We start from the raw sequence: 24,301 nt of genomic DNA, 5'->3' as shown, positions 1-24,301 counted from the left end.
CTTTCCCATGCTCAGTCACTTTTCCAATTCTAATATCTTGTAGAATATTCTTGTAATCTTCATCCTTTGCCTGACGCATATTTTGATGCAGTTCTGCATAATTGAAGTTTAACCATATATTGACGTTGCCAATGCTCCCTAGGCACTTCCTGGTATCTTCATGCGTGAGTATTTAGAACACAGGTTGACCTTTTACTGGTGTCAGCTGCAGAAGATCTCCGAAAACAATGATGTGTTTCCCACCAAATAACACATCATATTCAGTTTTAAGTACTTCTTGCATTCTCAAATGCACAAAGGCAAGCATGACATTGGAAACCATGCTTACTTCGTCAATGATAAGTAGTTTCATTTTCCTCAAGACTCTTGAAACTTCACAGCAAGCATCCCCAGATAACTCTTTAAAAAAAAGAAAACAAAAAAAACCAAGAAAAACAACAAACAATTAACATACAGCATTAGAAAAGTCTTTCATTCTTTTATCCATAAAGTTCGCTGCCCAGAACGCTTTCCGGTTCGCGAACTTGGCGCTTACCACGCAAAAAAAATATTTTTTTTTTTTTTTGGACCCTCCTAGGCCCTTTTAAAACCTCCACATAAAACCTAGGGGGTCAACGAGGATCTACTATGCCCCCTTATGGTAATTTCCCCCTTTGTTTTGGCCTCCTCTTGTCTCTCGATCCTACCGAGAGACAAGATGGCGGCCGCTCCGGACTGTTTAGAATGTTGACAGACACCGGAGGGCCAATCAGCTTCTCATCGCAAAGTTCCGATACGCGAAAGGTTCGCTAACCGGATAGCTGCCCGGAGCGCTGTTACAGATATATATCTTGATTTAAACGTTAATTTCTCAAAATCCACTGAAGCACATATATTGAGACCTAGCAAAGGCACATCGGGCTAACAGTCCCTACAATTTTGCCAAGTTTCGTGAAAATCCATTCAGCCGTTCGGGCTAAAAGTGAGTCCAACCGCCCTATGGAAATTAACATGGGAAAAAGGCGTTTTGGGACCCCCCTTTTTTCTCGGCCCCCCCTCCACAAAACCCCCCCAAATTTTCAAGGGCTGCTCAGAAACAAAATGTGCCATTTCCTGAAAATTTCACAAACGCAAAAGTTATTAGGCATAGAATTTTCAGAAATCCCATAGGGAAAAAATCCTAACTATATATACCTACTGGCGACCGCCAGTAGGTAATATATATATATATATATATATATATATATATATATATATATATATATATATATATATATATATATATATATATATATATATATATATATATATATATTTATAGATAGATTGATAGACAGTCAGACAGACAGACAGACAGACAGACAGATAGATAGATAGATAGATAGATAGATAGATAGATAGATAGATAGATAGATAGATAGATAGATAGATAGATAGATAGATAGATAGATAGATTATTTATAGGAAGATCATGCGGATGAAAGGCACTTTTTGTGTTCAGATCTGGCAGAAAGGAAGGGATAGAAAAAGATAAAGAAAGTAAAAACATTGTGTATGTGTGTGTGGGGAAAAGGAAGTCGTTTGGTTACTGAGATAGGGACAGGCAGGTAGGATTTGTACTAATCCTAGCTGGAGAGGGATACAGAAGAAACAAGAAAGGGAGACAGAGAGTAAAAATCTATGAGACAAACATTCTGTACCTCTAGAGCAGCGGTCTTCAATCTGTGGGGCGCGACCCCCAGGGGGGTCGTGGAGTCCTGGGAAGGGGGTCGCAGATTCTGCAGTTCCTGGCGTCGGGCTGATCGAGGGTGCTCACGGCCTAATTCACACCGAGGTGTGAAAAACATCAACGCCTCATCAACAAGTAAAGGTCTTTCAAAGACCTGTGAAGTACTCTGGTGTGCCTTTGTGTGTGTCCAAGCTGTTTGAGCCAGGCTCACATACACGAACTGGGGGGAGGGGGGGGGGGGGGTTGAGGGGGGGGCTGGGGGAGAAGGATGTAGCCCTTAGAGTTCAATAGACTTAGATGTGGGTTTATTTTTCTTTTTAACGTTTGTTTTATATAGCGCTAGTTTAACCCATAGGTATCAGAGCGCTTTACAAACACAGTAAACAGCAGAAGGACATTACAATCATTGGTTCAAGTCCCACGAGCCCTCATACCTGGTGCCTGCACGGTGAAACATTTATACAGCCTGTCGCCCCCCCCCCCTCCCCCCCAAGCAGGGAGGCACAGAGATGCCCTCCTATGAGAGAGGAAGAAGGAAGACAACAATGCCCTCCCATGATAGAGGAAGAAGAAGGAAGATGACGCAGAGAGATACTGACCCCCCATGAGAGAGGCACAGACAAGGTGGGTGAATGAATGATGGGTGGATGGATGGATGGACGAAAGGGTGGACGGATGAAGGATGTATGGATGGATGAAAGGGTGGATGGCTGTATGGATGGACGGGTGGAAGGATGAAAGAGTGGACTGATGTGTGAAAAGGTGGGTGGATGAATGATGAGTGTAAAGATGAAAGGGTGGATGAATGGATGAAGGATGGATGGATGTGTGAAAAGGTGGGTGGATGGAGGATGGATGGATGGATGAAAGGGTGGATGGATGAAGGATGTATGTATGGATGGAAGGATGAAAGGGTGGGTGGATGGATGTATGGATGGAAGGAAAGAAGGATGAAGGATGGATGGATGTAAGGATGAAAGGATGGATGGATGTGTGAAAAAGTGGGCGGATGAATGATGAGTGGATGGATGTAAAGATGAAAGGGTGGATGGATGGATGAAGGATGGATGGATGTGTGAAAAGGTGGGTGGATGGAGGATGGATGGATGGATGAAAGGGTGGATGGATGAAGGATGTATGTATGGATGGAAGGATGAAAGGGTGGGTGGATGGATGTATGGATGGAAGGAAAGAAGGATGAAGGATGGATGGATGTAAGGATGAAAGGATGGATGGATGTGTGAAAAAGTGGGCGGATGAATGATGAGTGGATGGATGTAAAGATGAAAGGGTGGATGGATGGATGAAGGATGGATGGATGTGTGAAAAGGTGGGTGGATAGATGAAAGGGTGGATGGAAGGATGAGAGGGTAGATGGATGAGGGATGTATGGATGGATAAAAGGTTGCATGGATGAATGATGGATGGATTTGTGAAAAGGTGGGTGGATGAGTGATGGGTGAATGGATGGATGAAAGGGTGGATGGATGAAGGATGGATGGAAGGATGGAAGGATGAAAGTGTGGATGGATGAAGGATGGATGTATGGATGGATAAAAGGTTGCATGGATGGATGGATGAATGATGGATGGATGGATGTGTGAAAAGGTGGGGGATGAATGATGGATGGGTGGATGGATGGATGAAAGGGTGGGTGGATGAAGGATGGATGTATGGATGAAAAGGTGGATGGATATATGGATGGAATAATGAAAGGGTGGATGGATGAAGGATGGATGTATGGATGGAAGGATGAAAAGGTGGATGGATGAAGGATAGATGTATGGATGGATGGATAAAAGGTTGAACGGATGAATGATGGATGGATGGATGTGTGAAAAGGTGGATGGATGGATGGATGGACGGGTGGATGTTGGGTGGATAGGTAAAGGATGGATGTATGGATGGAAGGATGAAAGGATGGATGGATGAAGGATGGATGTATGGATGGAAGGATGAAAGGGTGGATGGATGGAGGATGGATTGATGTGTGGAAGTGTGGGTGAATGAATGATGGATGAATGGATGTGATGAGGTCTAACAGGCGCATTTATGGTTGTCGATAGTTGGTTATGATGAGGAGTACCAGTTTCTAGAATTTTTTGTCGGAAGGGGGTCCTTAAGCCTTAAGAGGTTTTACAAGGGGGTCTCGGCATCAAAAAGTTTGAAGACCTCTGCTCTAGAGTAACAGTATACTTTCTCTGTTAGAAACCATCTGTCCTTCCAATAAAAGGTGGACTGTGATTTTGTTGATGTATAACACTTCACTGCCTTTCAGATGGATTTGTAGTATATAAATACCATATGCAGCTATACATGATTGTAATTGCCTCTCAGTGCTACACACACTCTTCCATCAAACATGTCGAGGAATCGGCACACACTCGTACACACACTCAAACTCTGAGATCCGTGGAGTAGCTTGCTACCCATTTACAAAGCGCATCAATGCCTTGTTAGAAGCACTAAGTGCTAAATAAATCCAAAATAAAAACCACACACTTGGAACTAGGACTCTAGACTATGTTTAGAAAGTAAACTACGTATTGCCAATCATAAATTAAATAAAAGTCACCAGAACATTTGCTCTTTCATGTATATTGCTATATCTACATCCTTATAACAAAGACAGTGTAAAAAACAAAATCACAGTTTCAACAAATTCTTACACGTGTTTTTGAAAAATTAAAAAGCGATACAAAGCTAAATAAGTGATGGAAATGTTGATGGCCACAGACACAAAAAAGTCAAAGTCAGAAATTGGTGAGGATGGACAACTGTCAGAGGATAGTGCTGCTGAGGACTCAGGCTCTCAGTATGTGCCCGGTGAGTCTGACTATGGTAACAGTAGCGATAAATAGATGCCAAATGAACATGAGCATAGCATGATTTGCCCCACGGCATACTGCTTGTGCTTGCCACTTCTTGCACATGTTCAGCAAGTCTGTGGAACCCACACAAATGCAAGCTGTGTCCTTGGGCAGGCACGGCATGCAATCCCTACATCCACACATCACCCAGGCGAGGAAGGCTACCAGTAGCTGCTATGTGGGAAATGCTGGCAGAGATTAGAGCCATAAACAGACAAATACCTGCCAACTCACACAGCGCCACCGTGTGACACACGATATCTGCTCTCATCACACGGTCTCCCGGTGAGGAGCCGTTATCACACAAAGGCAGGGAAAACAAGCTGAAAACCACTGTAAATAGTGGTTGTCTAGCTCATTTACCAAGGCTTTGATCTGCTTTCGTCCATTAAGTGGTTTGAAAACACCCAGGACATGGCACGAGACTCAGCAAACATTCTTTTTTTTGGAAGGAGACGGCTTGGTGGTAGGGTGAAGTTCAAAAGTGCCTCTTAGGTACTTCTCGTCACGAGGCCCGTCCCTCCAAGGCCCCTCCCCCTCATCTCACGGTGAGATTTTTGTTCACGTTGGCAGGTATTCAGACACTTGAGAAATGTTGCAATACTGCAGTGCGGCACTGAGATCAAGGGCATTACCCTAATACCGACACTTACACATGCCACTGCCATGAACCCACTGACTATAATGCGATAGTGTGATGCTGCATTCCGAGGAGGGCCTTGGCACTTAATTTTTTACAAATTAAGCACTGCTGCCTACCTGAATGAAATGCAACCCCTTTCTGGTTAGATAGTAGGACCAGCAATTAAAGGCACTTTATCCTCAATCAACTCCTCAAGGTAAACACTGCTTAATGAATACGTGCCTCCCAATAATATGGTACTATATTGTATTGTATTGCCTTGTATCATTTGTTTAGCATTCACTATTCCTACGTGAGGTGCTGAATCACTTGGTGCCATCAGTAGTCAGTGGTAGTTGTTTATTGATCGATTAATTAAAATCTTTACAAAAAGGTAAATACTCCATTATGTACATTTGAATTACAATACATCATTAAAATTGCATTTTAAATAGCGGTGAATCTTTAAAATTATATACACTATTAAAACTGTTTAAATAAAACAAGTTCATATGTTTAAGAGTTAATGGAGAATATAGTCATTATAATGATCAATGTTATATTGTTCTAATTTTTTCGATACAATTGTTAAAAATGTTGTCAAAGCAGAATTAATGGGTACATCATCTGGGCAAACACATCCAATCAATGCTTGTCTGCAAGTCCTTATCCCTCTTTCATTAAATAACTTTTTAAATAATGTTAGTCTTTCATTATTTAGTTCTGGACAGAGGCACAGGAGATGTATAATATTTTCCTCTCCAGATTTGCACAACCTACACGATATGTTGTGTTCAAGTTTTTTTCCAAGGTAATCACTTGGTGCCAAGCCAAAGCAATTGTAGTGGGAAAGCATCACTGCAACTCTCTTGATATAGCTGTGTTAACTGAGATGAAAAAGTAACAACAGGAAAAGCATTGGGCCTCACCTGCAGTAGGGCAATGTATTAACCATAGAGGCAACATAGACACCGGCTATGAAATAGTCCTTAGTAGCATGAGGCTGCTTTATTTGCCACACGTCACAGATATGCCACTACTCTGCAAGATCAGAATGTTACCAAAACCTATTGCTCAAATTTATGTCTGAAAAGGGAGGGGCATCTTTGGAACAAAACCACAAAAGCCTCAATAAAATCTAAACCTGAGAAGGAAACATTTACAAAAGAAAAGAAACAAAACACAGCAATCCCATGAAAAACTCTGCAAATTTTAATGCTATTAAAAAGTTGAAGAGCAAGTGGGGTTTAACTTCATCAACAGGAAACAAATCAGAAGGGAATGGGGCTGAAGGGAATTGGGACTGAAGCATCATTTATGGTGCAGGCAACGAGAGCCATAAAAGAGCTGCACATGTCAGATAGGCTGGTATTTTTACTGTGGTCAACCTGACATGCGCAGTTCAGGCTTCCACATTCAAGGCTACCATGGAGCTGGGTGAGCAGAGACACAGCCCCATTGGTCTTCTATGGAGGGGCACTGGCATAACGAAAAGTGAGGGGGCCTCCCTGCACGGTACTTAGGGGGGCCCCCTCCGGGCTCAATCAGGAGCTCTTCCGGCCAGAGTTCAGTGCCGAGGGGGCCCCTTGGAGCTAGGGCCCCCCCGCACCGCATGGGCTGCAGGGGCCTGTGTTACGCCCCTGTGGAGGGGGTGTTTGCATGCCCGGCCAATCCAAGCACTGATGTTATGCTGTTTAGTATTATAAGCAGCATAGGAGCAGTGTTTGGATTGGCTGGGGAGCTCGGGTTTATTTTTACTCAGCCAGCAAACACATTTTAACATCCAGGAGGTGCAAAGCGGAGGATTTAACCTGGGGACTTGGAGTGCTGAATCCGACAAGATCATCAAAGGAAGTCCGATGTGACATTGAATTCCTAGGTGTGAGACAGCGCTGCATGTGACAAAGGTTTGTGAAACCGACAAACTACACAACATTGCAGAGTTAAGAAACTTGTCCGCTACACAAAGCCAATGTCATTTTAATCTCCCAAACCACTTTAGTTTCTGGTTACTTGCCATACTTTCCACTTTGGTCTCACTGCAGAGCTTGCATCATTACTTCTTCAGAACAGTCAGTGTCCCTGGGCCACGCCAATTAACAGTTCCAAGCGATGGCTGAAAAGTTCAGCCATAGATTTCATTTCCAGGAGTGAGACAGCAGTCCAGCTATGAGACAAGTCTTGGGGTTAGAACCCCTCCGAGTGTGAATCTGTATTCCGAGTTGTGAGATCCTCCTGCAGTAGTCCCTTTTTTGCCTCACCACTTTCAAAGTGAGCAGCCGCCACTGATAACCACAGCCTATCTGAAGCCCAAACCTCTCTCGACCATGGAAGATACTAACAGCTATATTCAGGTAGAAACACTAGATGGGAATTAAGTAAGCCATATTTAATTCAACATCTGTATCCAAATTGAAGGAGATATTGAGTGGACAATCTTGATGATTTTCTAGATTTTCTATTAATATATTATATATGCTAAGCAGTGAAAAGCCCCCACAAGTTATAATGGACACTCCAATCGGAAAGGTAGCTATAATGGGGGCCTGGTCCACTTATGGACGGTATTGCTGAAATTGGCATTACAAATGGCTCCAACACAACACAAACATCAAGCAGGTTAGGACAGAAATAAAATTCCACATGCAATCACCTTACAAGAAGAACTGCATGTTCAATAATAGTATCCAATGAAACGAGGAGCCATATCTGGGAATAATTAACTCATGCCCATCTACCTTGAACACCTCAGTGCTTCAAAGCGAGGCGGTGCTACGAGGGATAGGCGTGACTGTCCACCTTCACAATCTGTGTCTTACTTTGTTCGCACAAGAAACTGTTTTTCAGCCTTGTCTGGGGTGTGCAACATTGATTGACCTAATTCTGCACTTAATACTTCGACTCTGTCACCTTTACCTGACCGTAGCATTGAAAGTAATGCACAATTAGGGAGTCCACTCTATCATCTGCTAACGACCTAATTTTAGAGACAACTCATAGTTTCTCCACCAGTCCACCTTTCGCCCCGTCTTGCCCTTACAATAAGTTAAAACTGTTGAGTTGGAACATCGCATTACTTGCTGCCAAAGTACAAATGAAGTATTGGGTTCACTTAATCTCACCATATGATATTGTTATTTTACAGGAGACCCGGACTCACAGGGACTTGTTTTGTGAATGTTTCACCTGTTTTTCTATCCCTGCCACTCCATCCGGGATGGGCAGCATTTGGGCTGGGTTAGCTTTTTGGTTTAAAACCACTCTTGACTGCTTTATTTCGCCCATTCTTACAAATAACATGCTTTCCCACATGTTTACAGTCAGATGGCACAACATTTTGAGTTTTGTTTTTATCAATTTTTATAATGATATTTTTTCTACTAATGCTAACCCTAATTTTGTTTCTCTTTTTAATTTTTTTGGTGAGTTGGAATTTATTTCCATTTACTCAGACACTGGCCTAAATATTGTTTTGACAGGGGACTTTAATGCCAAACTTGGCACCGAGGTGGAAGGAACAGCCAGTTTAAACCCTCATATTTCTAATCCCATTCTTTGCATATCTCCGTCTACCCAAGGGATTGCAGAGGTTTGATGTTGCATCCCTATTTGCTTAAGCATGAGCTTTGCAACACGATTGAATGGACGCAGCCGGGGCGTCTAATGAGTCCCACTTTCGTTGGCGGGGCAGGCTTGTCTACTATTGATTTCATCTTTGCCAGCAGGAATTTGTCTGACTATATTATGAATGTGGAGGTTATCCCTAGCTCCTTTACTGACCACAACCAACTTTTGCTGAGAATTCATCCAAGCTATTACCATGGGAGGTTTTAACTTCTGGGGAACAAAGGACTTAGGTTAACGTGGAGGTCCGCCAATCTGAATAATGTTGTGAGTAGGCTCTGTGCCAACCATTTGACTCTGCTTATTGATTGCTTTAGACCCATTGATGAACTTGATAGAGCGCGGGCTCACCTGCTCGTTTTACCATACTCACCTGGGCCCATAAAATCATATACACTTTGAACAGGTAAACCTATGCTTCAAACAATTTGTTTAACCATTCAGGACCTATACCATTTGACTTACCAAACCTAGTCACCGGTACCTAAAGTCCTAAAGGATCAAAAGGTGTCAGCATAGTAGGCAGTAATTAAACATTTGCACTCATAAAATAACCACAGTCTCCGGAAAAGTTTAAAAATGTATCTAAGAGAATTTTTCATTGTCTGAGTCCATACATACTTGATTAGAGTCTTTCAATTAAGAGAATAATGATGAGAACAATATTATGTAGAGAAATTACTAAACTTATTTTAGCATTGAAACATAGGTAGGGGAGAGAAAAGGAAGACGTACAATAGCATACCCACACATATCATAGTTACCTAGAATGGTGTGAAGACCAACCCAGGCCACGGGCTGGGATAATTGCCAGAACCACAAAAGTGCAGGTGCCAGTAGAACAGAACAAGTGAAGACCAGAATCAGGACAGGTACGGACCAAATTGGATCAGGACAGGACCACCTCAGGCTAAGACCGGCACTCACAGCTAAAGTGCAATGCCTGCTTCACACCCTCTCTGCAGCTAACAGTCAGACCCGATTGGGTTGGCGAAAATCTTCTCCCTTAGAACCCAGATTGGGTTATTGATTCTTCTGACAGAGTGCTCCGCCAGCACCTCTGCTCTCGATCGCCTATTGAGTGCATTGGGTGAGTCACAGGTCAGCTATTCGGACAAGTCGGACAATCTAACTAGCTAAGCCTACCCTAGTTAAACCATTTTCCAGGGCAGTGTACCACCCCCCAATGTTGCAAATGTGTGAATCTCCAATTTTTATTGGATAAAAATATGAAGAGATGTCATCACACCATATTGATATGAGGTAACTTACATTCTGTATTCAAATTACTTTCCCTCCCATAACTTTATTTTCCCATGCATTTCTATTCCACCCGGCAGAGAATGTATCAATAACAAATACAATGTAATATAAATTGTACAATTCAGCTTCCTCTGGCAGGATTAGGGGGTCAGCTTCCCAGGCCTATCTTCTGGCAAGACAAGGCTTGGGCAGATTTTAATGACAGTGATTCAGGAATTTGAGTTTCTCTGCACAGGCGCAGTTCCTCCAAAGATGGAGTTCAGAAGTACATGTCAGGCCCAAAGTACGATACATGCAAAAATAGAAGAGAAACCGTTTTAGAACAAGAAATAAATGAATGCACTGTATACCACTTATCTCTACTCTATCCCTTTTACTTTATTTGAACTATAGCATTAAGTATTAGGCAGAACGAACAGCTTAGCAAAAGCAGTGATGCAAGCTTCTTGCACGTTAACACACAGAGCGGCCATCTTAGTTCTAGTGCGCAGTAGCAAGAGTTTCCCTCCAAGCAGATAAATACGTCATGTCACGTGAGTGTGACAGACGCATGCGCAATGGAAAATCCCGCTTAGCAGCGGCCATTTTAGTGCTATAGAGTTACGTCTAGTAAAAGCACATAGGCGAGCTTGCCCTAGATACTAAAAATGTCGTGTGGTGCAATATTAGTAGACAAAACATGTTAGTTAGTACATTACGAGTTATTTTAAGAGGGTTAAGTACAAGCAAGTCGCTTTTACATGCGTAACCTTGCTCCATTAATCCCCTCTTTGATGATATTTTATATCATCACTAATTAATGAAACAGATGCCAACTTTCACATTTCTCCCAACTCAATTTCTTCAAACTTTCAGTTTTATTTCTTTTCATTATTCATGTGAAAGTTTTTCACTTTTTTGTACAAATTTCTATTAAACTCTTCTAACTCAATTTCATCAATATTTCTTTTCTTTCCTTTCTTATTTACTGTATATGTCTTTTTGTGCTTACAACATTTGCAACAAATTATTATGCCTAAAATTAACTGGGCTACTCCCACCTTTGGCATCAGTATTCTACCTACAATTTTTTTCCAACATTAGAAAACCAACTACCTATAGAGGAGAGACAATCTATAAGTCTCTTCCATGCACTACCAACCTCCAGTGATTTGAGTTCCTTTTCCAAATGCGTAATATTCTTTACGTACCCTTTAATTTCAACACTTTCGTCAGGTATGTAAGTGCAACAATGTTGCGCTTTCAACATTCTACAGATTCCGCCCTCTTTTGCAAACAATGTATCAAGAGCAAGTCGATTTTGTAAAACCATTGATCTTATCGCCACCAATTTGGTATTGATCATTAAAAATCCTCCAGCAGTGTCAGTCGATAAGCGATCCACCACTGATGACAATTTGCAGATTCTTTGAGTATTCAGAACCACTCCCACTGAAGGTATCAATGCACTAAATATATCACCTACAATTTCAGAACAAGCATTGGAAATGCAATAGGTCTCGCATTAGAAAAGTTGGAGCTATTGGTCTTGTAAATGACAAATATTTTATTTATGTGTTGGTTTTTAAAATAGCTAAATGGATAGCTTTGTCATTTACAATGCCAATAGTTATAACTTTCGCGAATGTGACACCTATAGCATTTGGAATGCAACATGTTTTGTATTTACGTGACTTAGATGGCAGCTCTGGTCGTTAGGCCACATCTCTAGAGAGCACGAGAGTGCAGCAGGGGAGAGAAGCACAGAGAGGGAGCAGAGAGTGCAGCAAGGAAGAGAAGCACGGAGAGGGAGCCCAAGAGTGAAGCAAGGGTGAGATGCACGGACAGGGAGCCTGAGAGTGCAGCAGGGGGCAGAAGCATGGAGAGGGAGACAGAGTGTATCAGGGGTGAGAAGTACGGACAGGGAGCCCAAGAGCGAAGCAAGAGAGAGAAGAAGGAGAGGGAGTCTGATATTATAGAAAGGGAGAGGGAGTCTGAGATTATAGAAAGGGAGAGAGTTGAGTATAGAAAGGGAGAAGATGAGTTTGGGAGAGAGGCATGAGAGGTGGAAGGCAGAGCAATGGAGATAGACCAGGGAAAGGAGTAACCATGGGGGAGATGAAGATGAGAACAACAGGGAAAAACTAGTGGTGTTGACTAATGCCGAAATGGTAAAATGATGCTGTGTTAGTGCTCATTGACAATCGTGTGTACCTTGAGGGGAGATGGGAGAGGGGAGGGGAGAGAGAGGAGAGTTGTGAGAGGGGAGAGTGGTGAGAGGGTGGAGAGTGGTGAGAGGGAGGAGAGTGGTGAGAGGGAGGGTAGAGTGGGGATAGAGGGGGAGGTGAAAGTGATGGGAGAGTGAGGAGTGAGGGGAAAAAGAGAAGGGAGGGGAGAGTGATGGTGAGAGGGGAGAGTGGTGAGAGTGCATACTGGTGAGGTGGGATGAGAGAAGATAGTTGTTATAGGGGAGAGTGGTGAGAGGGCAGAGTGGTGAGAGGGCAGAGTGGTGAGAGGGCAGAGTGGTGAGAGGGTAGAGGGGTGAGAGGGCAGAGGGGTGAGAGGGCAGAGTGGTGAGGAGAGGGGAGAGTGGTGGTGAGAGGGGAGAGTGGTGGTGAGAGGGGAGAGTGGAGACAGGAAGGGGAGCTGAAAGAAGATGCAAAGAAGAAAACAAAATGAAGAAAAGAGAAAAGTAATGACAGTGGCAAGAGTGAGACACTGGGTGAGCAGAGCAGAGGAAGAGAGGGGGGAAACATAAAGGTGGATAAGGGTGGAGATCAATACTGTCGGTTTAAATTAGATGAAAAAGGGTAACCAGGCAGAAAAGCGATAAGAGTGAGGTTGTGATGGAGACAATAAGGTAGAGGAAGGGGGAACGGGCATAAAGGACATAAGGAAAATGAGAAAGGTGTTGACGATGAATTGAAAAGAACAGAGGAGAGGAGAGGGCGGCATAGGTAGAAGATACGAGGGAGTGAAACGAATTGGATGTACAAAGAGAGAAGCTGGAGGAGAGGGGAGGAGGAGGGAAATTGAGTAGGTGGGTACGAGCTGTGAGAAGACGTAGGTAGGCGAAGAGAAGAAGATGGGCTGATCATGGATTTATTATACAAGGAGGCATAGCAGAATATGAAGGGGAGAGCAGGCAACAATGAAAGAGAGGAAGGGAGATGTGTAGTGATCGCATAATGGCTGCTATGAAAAGGGTACCTGGGAAGAAATAAACCAGAGTGAATGGATCAGGAAGGGAGAGGATGAGAGCCAGGGGGAGGGACATTGGTGTAGCTTCCATTGGTGCAGCAGGTGCAGTGGCACCAGAGCCCAGAAGCAATAACGGTCCAGTAGACCATAATTATTGCTGCACTTCGCAGTTCATACTACGACCAGGGTCCCGTTTTCTTTCTTGCACGAGGGCACATGACACACCTGCTACGCCACTGTGGAGAGGAAGAGAGGCTGGCTGGTAGAATGGCGGGAGAAGGCTTGCTATGTAAAGTTCTTCTTGTGGAAATGTCTGCGACTACAAAAATCTTCAAAGTTTACCAAAGCACTATTCCCCTCAGTTGGGTACTCGCTGATGGCAGTGGCCCCACCCCCACCCAAAGCCTTTTCTCCCGTCTACGGCGGAGCTGGCAGCTAATCTCTTCCATGTGACACATGCTTTACATTAAAGAGCAAGCTTCAAACAAAACACGCGCGATGCTTGCACAATCTCACGCAACAAGAAATGGTGCTTTGGAAGGCAATTTAGACAACAGCAAACAATCAGCTGGCGACATGGATCCTAGCGAGCTGGGCTGATTTGTGCGCGCAGTGACCCTTTGACAAAATAGACATTTTAAATAAAAGAACGGGCTGGATAGGCGGCTCAGCAGTTTGCCCCTCGTTAACAGAAAGAGAGAGAATAGTGCAAAGGGTGAGTAAACATGTGGTGTCCTTGCGCAAGAATGTGCTCTCTCCCCATCGGGCTGAAGTTAAGATTAAACCAGAATTTACCGGCATGCATCAACAATATGGAGACTCATAAAGAGCCTTACAAATTGTCAAAGGCATATAGATTGCACAGTATATAGACACTTCTGTTTTGAAAGAGCAAGGAAAGAAAAATCATAGTCCTTTCGACCATTTAATAATGTTTCTTGCCGAAGAACATGGCGGCCCCCATGTTGCCGGACCCTTACAAAGCCCGACCGGGTCGGCCGCCTCCGACGAACCCCACAGATCAAAATACTAGGGCCACCCGGCAGAGATAGCTGCCATGGAAACAAGTGTAGGGCCACTACGAACCAGCTGGCAAAATGATAACGACTGCTGCTACAAAGGAATAGGCTATGGAAACCAAAGAAGGACGAAGGAAAATAAAGTAATGGAAACTATAAACATACTAATACTGTGTACAAAGCAGGGTCGGAAACACAATTGTAACAGAGAAAAGACTAAAACAGAAACAAGCGACGCAGAATGCAGCGACCTCTCGGCAAACAGAAAAATGCTGTGTTTTTGTGGAAGGGCACATTGATAGGCTAAAATATACAGGTAAATTAAGCATTAAAGCACTAACCTCTACCACAAAGAAGCAGCGAAAAAAGCAACATATGGCTGGGGAGTGCAGGGGAGGGGGCGGAGAGGGGAGAGGTGCGACACGGCAGGCAGGCAGGGGAGGAGAGTAGGAGGAGGAGGGGGGAGGAGAGTAGGGGAGGCACGGCCTAGCGGCCGTGCAATCAAGAAGTGAGGGGGCGGAGCTGGGGGAGGCTGTGAGAGAGAGAGTAGGCAAGGCAGGCGGCTGGGGGCATGTGCACGCGCATTTAAGCTCAATGCGCATGCGCATTGAGCTTAAATTTCTCGTGCACTGCAAGGAATAGCCACGATTCCTTGCAAGTTGGATAAAGAGTGCATAAGCCACCATATACTCGCAAGCTCGATGCGCATGCGCATCGACAGGCGAGACCTAAAAACTAGCTCTTTTACTACGTATTAGTCCATTAGTTTCTTCATTGCTTCCAGTGATTTTATTTACATGGTATACCTTTGGGAATACTATTCCAAAATAGCAACTCCCATACCAATGACCTTGCAGTTTATAATATGCTTTGTTCCCACATATGTAATAGATTCCAGGAAATATTGGTTCAGTTCCATCTTTGAAACCCCAACCCCCAATTACCTTATAATTGTGTTCACACTCACTGGAACCAATGAATATATTATTAGAACTCGTTCTCTCCCTGTGGAGACAGAGTTTCCCTTTCTTTTCAAAATCCAACAACATAGCAGCACGAGTCTTGCCATTACATTTATTTTATTTATTTATTTTTAACACTTATAGAGCGCACTGATACCAGTCGGCGTCCTGGCGCTGAAGTGATAATTCCAGAGAAGCGAAAATCTAGGTACTTATTGGGAGAAGAGCCATGTCTTTAGATCTTTCCTGAATGCCAGTAGATTTGTATTGAGTTTGAGGGAGAGAGGGAGGGAATTCCACGCCATCGCAGCTCCCCTGACAAAACTCCTTCCACCCCAGCGTGCCCTCTTGATCCGAGTGGTTCATTAAAGGTGAACTCTTTACTTTCAGCCCATTTAGGAATCTTTTGTTTCGGTTTAGTGGCTTTTCTCTGGAAATCCTCTATCCTTTTCTCAACTAAGTTTAAAAATATTTTCACTTTGTGGTAAATATTTGATTTACCGTCCTAATTTCTATGCAGGTAAGTACTTAATCAATAATAACTCAATCGGAAAGAAAGAGGCAGAGTCCGTGGTGTTAGAGTTCTTAGGGGTTTTATTCCTTAAAAAGGAATGGTCATGGCCAGATATCTTGTTCCTGCCACCACTGGGGTGCAGGAAGGGATAGAGCAATATTTTATTGACAATACATAGCTTATATACTTAAGTCACATTATAGGAACCAATACAGTAGGCGTAACAGCTGAGAGAAACAAGATAAAACACACACGTGGTAGTGATACGTAATTAGAGGGCGTGAACTAGGCGTGAACATAGAGGTGTGTGCTAGAAACGTCACAGGTAGGTGTCACAAGTGGGTGGCAACAAAGCAGAAACTTGTAATGTCAGCAGAAATCTGAGGCCTGGATGTGCGCGCAGCTGCATGACGTGTGATTGACGTGGAACCGGAGGGTGCAGGGGACTTGACATTTACACTGGCGGAAAGAGACAGAAGTCTGGCATGTCAGATCAACTCGTACTTCTATCATATCTGATATCTGATGTTTGGGAACCATATTATCTAAACGGAAAAGGTCTCTGGGGCAGAAGCTATTCTATACTGACTGTGAGTGCGTGTATAAGCGCCTAAGTGTCTACATGAGAATGCGAGGGGCATGGGCCTACCATGGTAACAGAGGCTATGAATTACTTGCACGGAGACAGTGAGGCCGGGCCCTTTGCTCTGCAGCTGGGGGAATGTTTACTTAAACTAGTAGGCAGGAATGCATTTTCGAGGAGCGGAACAGATAATTCGAAGGTTGAATACAGTCTTGGCAGGCAGCAGGCTGAGCTAAGCGCCGTGAGCCGCGCAGGGAGTAAGGCAGAGGTCACGGGTACAGAGACAGCCTGGGCTGAGGCTTTCGGAGTCAGAAGGCAGGAAAAAGGCTCGATGGCAGAATTCAGGGCCTACTTCGCCAGAGCTGAAAAACGTGTAAAGTACACCACAAAAAGACGTTGGCATAGCATACTTAGAAACGGAATATTCAACCCATTCAGGGTGGGTCTGAAAGAGGACATGTTAACGTTGGACGCAAATGTATTTGCGTCTTCATAGCTGGCACAGGAGGGAAGTTACATGCACTTTAAGCTGGTACATGGAGACGGTGGGGTACACGTTAGGGAACATTACTTGACCATAAAATTTATATTTCCTCATTCCCTCCTTGTTCCCTACGGACCCTTCATGATATATCGATCCTCATGAATCGATCAGTCTGTTCTTGTAACATCATTTGTTCTTCTTTCTTTCTTTCACGTTTTGAGAGAAAACTGGAATGTTCAATGCACGATGTGGCACACAGTCCACAAATCGCTGGCCCACACTGTAGGCACAGGCAGCAACTGAATACTATGACAAGGGCAATGCCTAGGAAGGATAGGATCTTCCATCCCCAAGCGGTCAACGTTGTCCAGAACCAACCGGACCAAGTCCAGGTGCCTGGATTCTGATGTATCTGATTTGCAATTTTATGAAGACGTGTAATAGCTTGGTATACCGTTGGCGCGTTTTCTGGAATGAAAACACAGCAACTTGACCCGATGACCTTACAAGCTCCGCCTCTGTCTGCCAAGATGACGTCAATAACAAGACGATTCTGAAGAACAACAACCCGCATGGCGGACTGCTCCTCTGTTAAGTTACCTAGGGCGGAGGCAGTTTCATTCACTACTGCTTCAAGTGTTCTAGTTAATCTGCGTATTAGTTTACTGTTTTGGACGGGACCTGTGAAGAAAAAGAATCCTTTATTGAAATCTGTGTATTGCTCCCATGCCGTTTCAGTATAGTCGACAATCGGGAGATCTCTTCGGAGTCTATTCTTTACTAGATTTGTATTTCTGTGATAATCAGGAGGAGCTAGAAAAACAGGTGGCAGAAGGAATGCAATGTAACAGGTACCATCCCAATCTGGAGGTAAGCGTATGTATGCGGTATGGCCACAAACAAAGTAGGAATGACGAGTAGCTCTAAAGGAAGATTTGCCTTGATCACTGAATTCGACCACAGTAGTACATTTGCTATGACCTAAGCGTACTGAACCCTTCTTTCTGACGCATAAATCACCAGTGACTGGTAATACTGACATAGCAGGGAGAACTGGTGCAGCTTCGGATTCGACAGTAAGAATCATAAGGTTAATTGTATAATTACCTAATCCATAAACTTCATTTTCTAGATCAGTTCCTATTCTAGTGGGAAGTCCCTTCTTGTCCGGGTAACAGGCATTAAGCAGAACTAAGTTCAAGTTTCCCCAAACCCAATTCCCTTTAAAAACAGCGATATCAGGATCTAAGGAATTAATTATTCTAAACCATGCACCACAGGAGCCATTGTGAGTGAACGGGTACGGAAAAAGGGGCAGAACTCCCTTGTATTTCTGATAAGGAGGGAGTCGGCCACATATCCAGCAGTTTGTAGCGTTGTTAGTCTGATGGGAGTAATGTAACATACTAATGAATGTGTTATTGCGCAGCGCAAGTCTGTAAGAAAGTTCGTGGGGAGGTAATTCACTAAAAGAATGTTCAGCAGAAACATTGTAAGCAGATTGTTCACGCTTGAAGATAGGGTAGTATATGGGAAGCAATATACTAGCAACAATAATCAGAAGACTTAGAAAAAACATAATCAATAACGTCACTATACAGTGACTGCGGAGTGATTTGCAATATGTACGTTTCTTGAGTTGTCTCTCTCTCTCTCTATCTCGATCTAGGGGATACATGTCAGAAACTATTTAACCGATTCACCTAGGGGAGGACTTAAACAATTAAACTGTCTGACTTGCTAGATCGAAGTTTCATGCGGTACTCCTCTTGGGGAGTTTTCTCTTGTTTGGTAACTTTAAAGTCTTTAGTATCGAGGCAGTCCTTTGAGGGGGTGGACGAGTCTGTTTCTGGCATCAGTTCATTGCATTTTTTTATATGACTCGTATGGATCCACCCCTTTCGGCCTTCCACCTTGATAGCGGTCCGTGTTGTAAGAAGGACGGTCTTCGGCTCTTTCCAGCGGGGCTCCAGCGGACTTTTCCTGTCGAAGTTCCTAATTAGGACTGTGTCACCGGGACGGACATCATGTGGCTTTACATCAGTGTTGTCAGGGAAGGCTGCGGCAACATGTGAACGACATGATTGGAGTGCAGACATCAAGGAGGCAAGGTAATCTGTCAGCATATTACAATCAACATCTGTAATTTTCTTAGGGATGGGCGTCCCCCACATATTCGGTGGTCTGCCAAAGACCACTTCATACGGGGATAGTCCTGTTCTCGAATGGGCGACCATTCTCATATAGAACAATGCAACTGGCAGGGCGACTATCCAGTCGACCCCTTTTTCTTTACAAACTTTAGCAAGGCGTGTTTTCAATGTCTGGTTATGCCTCTCTACAAGGCCCGCGGCTTCGGGATGTCGGACACAATGGAATCTCCACTGACATCCTAGCAGCAGGGAAACCTGTTTCATGAGTTCGGATGAGAATGGCTGTCCGTTATCTGAGTACACGACACGAGGCAAGCCGTATCGTGGGAAGAATTCTCGAACCAGCTGCCTGGCAGTGGTCGGAGCAGTGTAATCTGGGACTGGATATGCTTCGGTCCAACGGGAAAGTGCACAAACAATTACGAGGACATATTTGAATCCTCGACAACGGTCCATCTGGATATAATCCATCTGGAGGACTTCAAAAGGGTGATCGGGAGGATGAAATCCACCTTGCTCTACAGGGACGCTTTTACCTGGATTGAACTGACAACAGATCATGCAGGTACGCACTTTCTGTTTTGCTGCTGCTCGTAAGTGTTTGTTGTACCAGAGATTCTGTAAACTGTCTAACATCGCTTTTTCTCCTAGATGTGCTGGACTATGTGCTGTATTTATTATGATTTGAACCATAGAGTCGGGGAGAAACCATGTAGATTTTCCCTTCGTCATCCAACCTTGATCTGTCTGGATCCCTCCTAGTTCAGTCCATTTCTTTATTTCATCTGTAGTAGCATGTGTCTGAATATCGATTACATCTAGTGTGGGATCCCTGACTGTCATACAATGTGTCGGTACTATTGTCTTTGTCACGTCAGTTGTCTGGGTGTGAGTTAATGCTGTATGTTTTGCTGTCTGGTCTGCCAGGTCGTTACCCTGGGAAACAGAATCTGTAACTTTAGTATGTGCTTTACACTTCATGACGGATATGCCTGAAGGCAGATGTATTGCTTCTAACAGTGCTTGAATGAGGGGACCGTGTTGGATCTTGGCACCGTGAGAGGTCAAGAAACCTCGTTCTTGCCATAACATTCCGAAGTCGTGTACAACTCCGAACGCATAACGGGAATCAGTGTATATGTTAACATTTCTGTTCTTGGCTAGTATACAAGCTCGGGTCAGAGCGATGAGCTCCGCCGCTTGAGCAGACAGTGTGTCAATACGATGTGTTTCTTTTACTTCAGTTTCAGTGGTCACTGCATATGCGGCCACTAATTCTCCTGTACTTGTTCTCATACATGAACCATCCACGTAAAGTGTCAGGTCTGGATTTGTCAATGGAACATCTGTTAAGTCTCGTCGGGGCTTTGTTACTGCATTAATGATTTCTATACAGTCATGCGGGGCTGGATCTGTCATACTCGAAGGTAACAATGTTGCGGGGTTTAGGATGCTACAGCGTCTGATTTCTATGTGTGGCTGGAATAGTGTCAATTCATAACCTGTCAGTCGTGCTATAGTCAAGTGTTGAGTCTGAGTTCTGTTTAAAAGAACCTCTACAGAATGTGGAACTTGTACTGTTAATTGATGTCCTAAAACAATTGAGTCGCTCTGTCTGATTGCTAAGGCTGTTGCTGCTACTGACTTTAAGCACGCAGGGAGTGCCTGGGCTACTGAATCCAATGTACTTGAAAAATAAGCGCAAGGCTTATGTGAACCTGCTTGGTCTTGAGTGAGGACAGACAACGCTGTACCATCACGTTCTGTAACAAAAAGTGTAAAAGGTTTGCTGTAACATGGTGTTGCTAAAACTGGTGCTTGGCATAAAGCTTTCTTTAATTCTTCAAAGGCTTGTGTATGTTCCTGAGTCCAAGGAAGGGCAGTCGAAGTCGCTGCCTCCTGTGTTGTCAACTGAATGAGTGGTTTAGCTAGAAATGCATACTGAGGGATCCATTGTCTGCAGTACGAGGTGAGGCCTATGAAGGCCCGCACTTCCTTTTGTGTCTGGGGTTGTGGCATATTTACAATTAACTGGATGCGATCAGGAGTGAGCTGTCTCCCCACTTTGGACAGCAAGTGACCCAAGTACACAACTTGCTGAACACAGAATTGTAGCTTCGAAGGAGACACCTTGTGTCCCTTGTCGGCCAGAAAATGTAAAACTGTCAGTGATGCTTGTTCACATTCGGGTTCACTTCGTGCGGTGATCAACAGATCATCGACGTATTGCAGTAAAGCGGTGTTAACTGGCATTTGAATACAATCAAGTTGTCTTTTCAGTGCTTGACTATAGATGCTGGGGCTTTCTGTGAATCCTTGAGGTGCGCGTGAAAATTTGAAACTTCGTCCATTTAAACTGAATCCGAAAAGGTATTGGCTCTCTGGGTCAATAGGCACACTGAAGAAGGCGTTCTTGAGGTCAATTACAGTAAAGAACGTTGCTTCTGAATCAATAGCAGTCAATAGGGATGAGATGTCGGGAACCACAGGGTACTGTGGTACAATGCATTTATTCAGTTCTCGTAAATCAATCACCAGCCGATATACTGGCGGTGCATTGGGATCAGTACGTTTAAGAATCGGAATGATAGGGGAATTACAGATATTGGAGTCGGTCTCTACGACCACTCCTTGGGCAATGAGCTCTTCAATGATTTCCAGTAAAGCCACTACAGCATCGGGTGGTAACTTGTATTGTCTGATTCGTGGTAAAACAACACCTGGTTTCAGTGTAACACGGTATGGTGTAATGTGCATGCAGCCTACATCGGTTGGGCCTTGTGCCCACAAGTGATCCGGTACATTTTTCAATCTGACATCAAACTCTCGTAATACATAGTGACCCTTGAAATCTCGCAAAAAGAGTCTAACTCCTTCCGGAGAACAACATATCACTGCTCCTAGAGCCTTTAATGTTTTGATACCTAACAGATTTTCTGGACATGATTTTGTAAGTAACAAGTCTGTAACACGTGATAATGGACCCACAGCCAGGGGGACGGGTTCTGATACCTCATTTACAATAGGCTGTCCTGAAAAACCAAGGGAAACATTCTGTGAGCCTGAGAGGGGTGCCCCTGGGACTTCATCATGGCTGATTGTTGTGCGACTTGCCCCTGTGTCAATTAAAAACTTTCTGTCTTTTCCCAATACTTGACTGTGTACATAAGGACCCTCTTGATCTACAGGAATCTCAATAAGAGGCAAGCCAAACTCCCTCTCTAGGCTGTTTCATGTGTATCGTGGATAATCGGGATAATCAGATTGGGCATACTGGTACATCTGTTGTGAAACTTGCTGAGTCGCAGCAATGGGCTGTGGCTGTGGTACCGCTACCGTCTGTGCTGTATGTGATGAAACATGCATAGGCTGTGTATTCTGCATAGGCTGTATATTCTGTGAAGTCTGTTGCTGGACCTGGTCTTGTCTAGGTGGACGCGGTCTTTCTTTAGTTTTACCTGTTGATATATTATGTTTCAAGACTGGGCATTCATGTACGTAGTGACCTGGCTGCTTGCAATAGTTGCATGTCCCTTTAACGGGAGCTGCTGAATTCTGGGTCTGGGTCGTACCCTTTCTCTGGCCGTCGGCTGGGACCGACTGGGCCACTAACATTTTCATTTTCGTGTCTTTCATGCGTTTCTGTTCATGATCCTGTTCTTCTCTGATTCTATTCTGATGGTATTGTAACATTTGTAACATCTGGGATGGTGTATTTGCTTGCCATGTACTTTCAACTTTGTATACGCGGTTCTTAACTAATGGCAGGGAATTCTCGACTAATTTTGATACAAAAAGATGCGGGTACGACTCGCTACTTGGTTTAAGGCCACTATTAATAAGGAAACATTTCTCGAATCTTGAATAGAAGTCACTAGTATCTTCGTCGTGTTTCTGCTTACAGGCTGAGATTGCGTCCCAGTCTTCCTTTCTAGTTGTCAGTAATCTTGGCAGAACCTGTACTATCAAACCTGGTAATGCTTTAGTTTACTCCCCAAGGCCTAGCCCTGGGGTTCGAAGTTTCTCCTCGTCTTCTATTTCTGCCCATACAATCTTTTTGTCTCCCACCTCCCATTCTCGTTCCTTAAGTTTCTTGTAGATGCCTGTGGGCAACAATACCTTTAACATTTTCATGATATCTGCATATGTGTAATCTCCCATCAGTAACATGTCTTTAAGTTCTCTGTGAAAACCTGCAGGGTCTTTGTGGTGACAGGGTACTAGTTTCTTCATTTCCAATAGTTCTAACTTGGTCAGAGGTGTGTGTACATACACACGTTTCAAGGTATTATCGGTACCCATAACTGGATGTACTTCTCGTAAGGGGTTCTGACTTTCAATGCCATGCAGACGCTCCATATGATACATTTTTCTTTCTGGGGGCGGAGCGGGAACATATTGTGAACTTAAAAAGGTGTTATATCTGTGCCGTTGTTCTAGAATTATTTGTATTAACTTGGTACTTAGACCTCTCCATCTATCCATGAGTAGTGCTTCTAATGTATCGTGTAAGGGACCTGGATCAGAATGTTGATTTCTGTATAACGTGAGGAGGTGCTGAATCATGTATACACCTGCTAATTTCTGTTCGTCTGGAGATAGGTTCAGGAATGTCTGCGCTACTGTGTCATCATTATATATATTAGGGTTGTCAGCCCATAGTACTGCTGACCGGGCTAGTTCTTGTTCATCCATAGAATTGAGTACATGGTACCCCATTCATTCTCGAAGCATTTTATCAGTCTCTTGGAACTGATGTTCAGGAGAATTCGGTTTTGATATGCCAGAGAGAAAAACTCTCTTGCTTTCTGGACGAATGCCTTTCCTAAGATAAGTTCCCTTACCTACATACGCTATCGTATCTGTAGTCTTTTCTGGTTCTTCAGGTTCTTCCTCCTCCTCGGAGGAAGCTTTTTCTTTCTCTTTTTCGTGTATTTCTATCACTGCTTTTCTTATTTTCCTGTACATACTGGCTATGCAACCCCCTTTATCATGTTTTCCTTCGGATATATTTTGACCCCACTTGTTGAGTGCCTCCAGTTCATCCTGTTCTGTCTCAGGCCTGTCTCGTTCTCTTATTAAGCAATTTATGAAAAAACGTAGTATATATGCTTGAGTGTCAACTTTCTGATGTGCCATGGCCTCCTTAATACTTTCAGGATCTTCCCCAGTCTGGACAAAATGATATATTCTATCTAGGTGCTCTTTCATTCCTGAGAATAATATTAGGTAATCTGTAGCTTGTCGCAACCGTAGTGATGCTATCAACATTCTATCGTCTTTGCCGGGTACTGGATCATATCTGCAAACTGAAAGCGG

This window comes from Lissotriton vulgaris, chromosome 12 (genome assembly GCF_964263255.1).
Source record: "Lissotriton vulgaris chromosome 12, aLisVul1.2, whole genome shotgun sequence".
In the NCBI taxonomy this organism is placed as follows: Eukaryota; Metazoa; Chordata; class Amphibia; order Caudata; family Salamandridae; genus Lissotriton; species Lissotriton vulgaris.
This window is presented reverse-complemented; position numbering follows the sequence as displayed.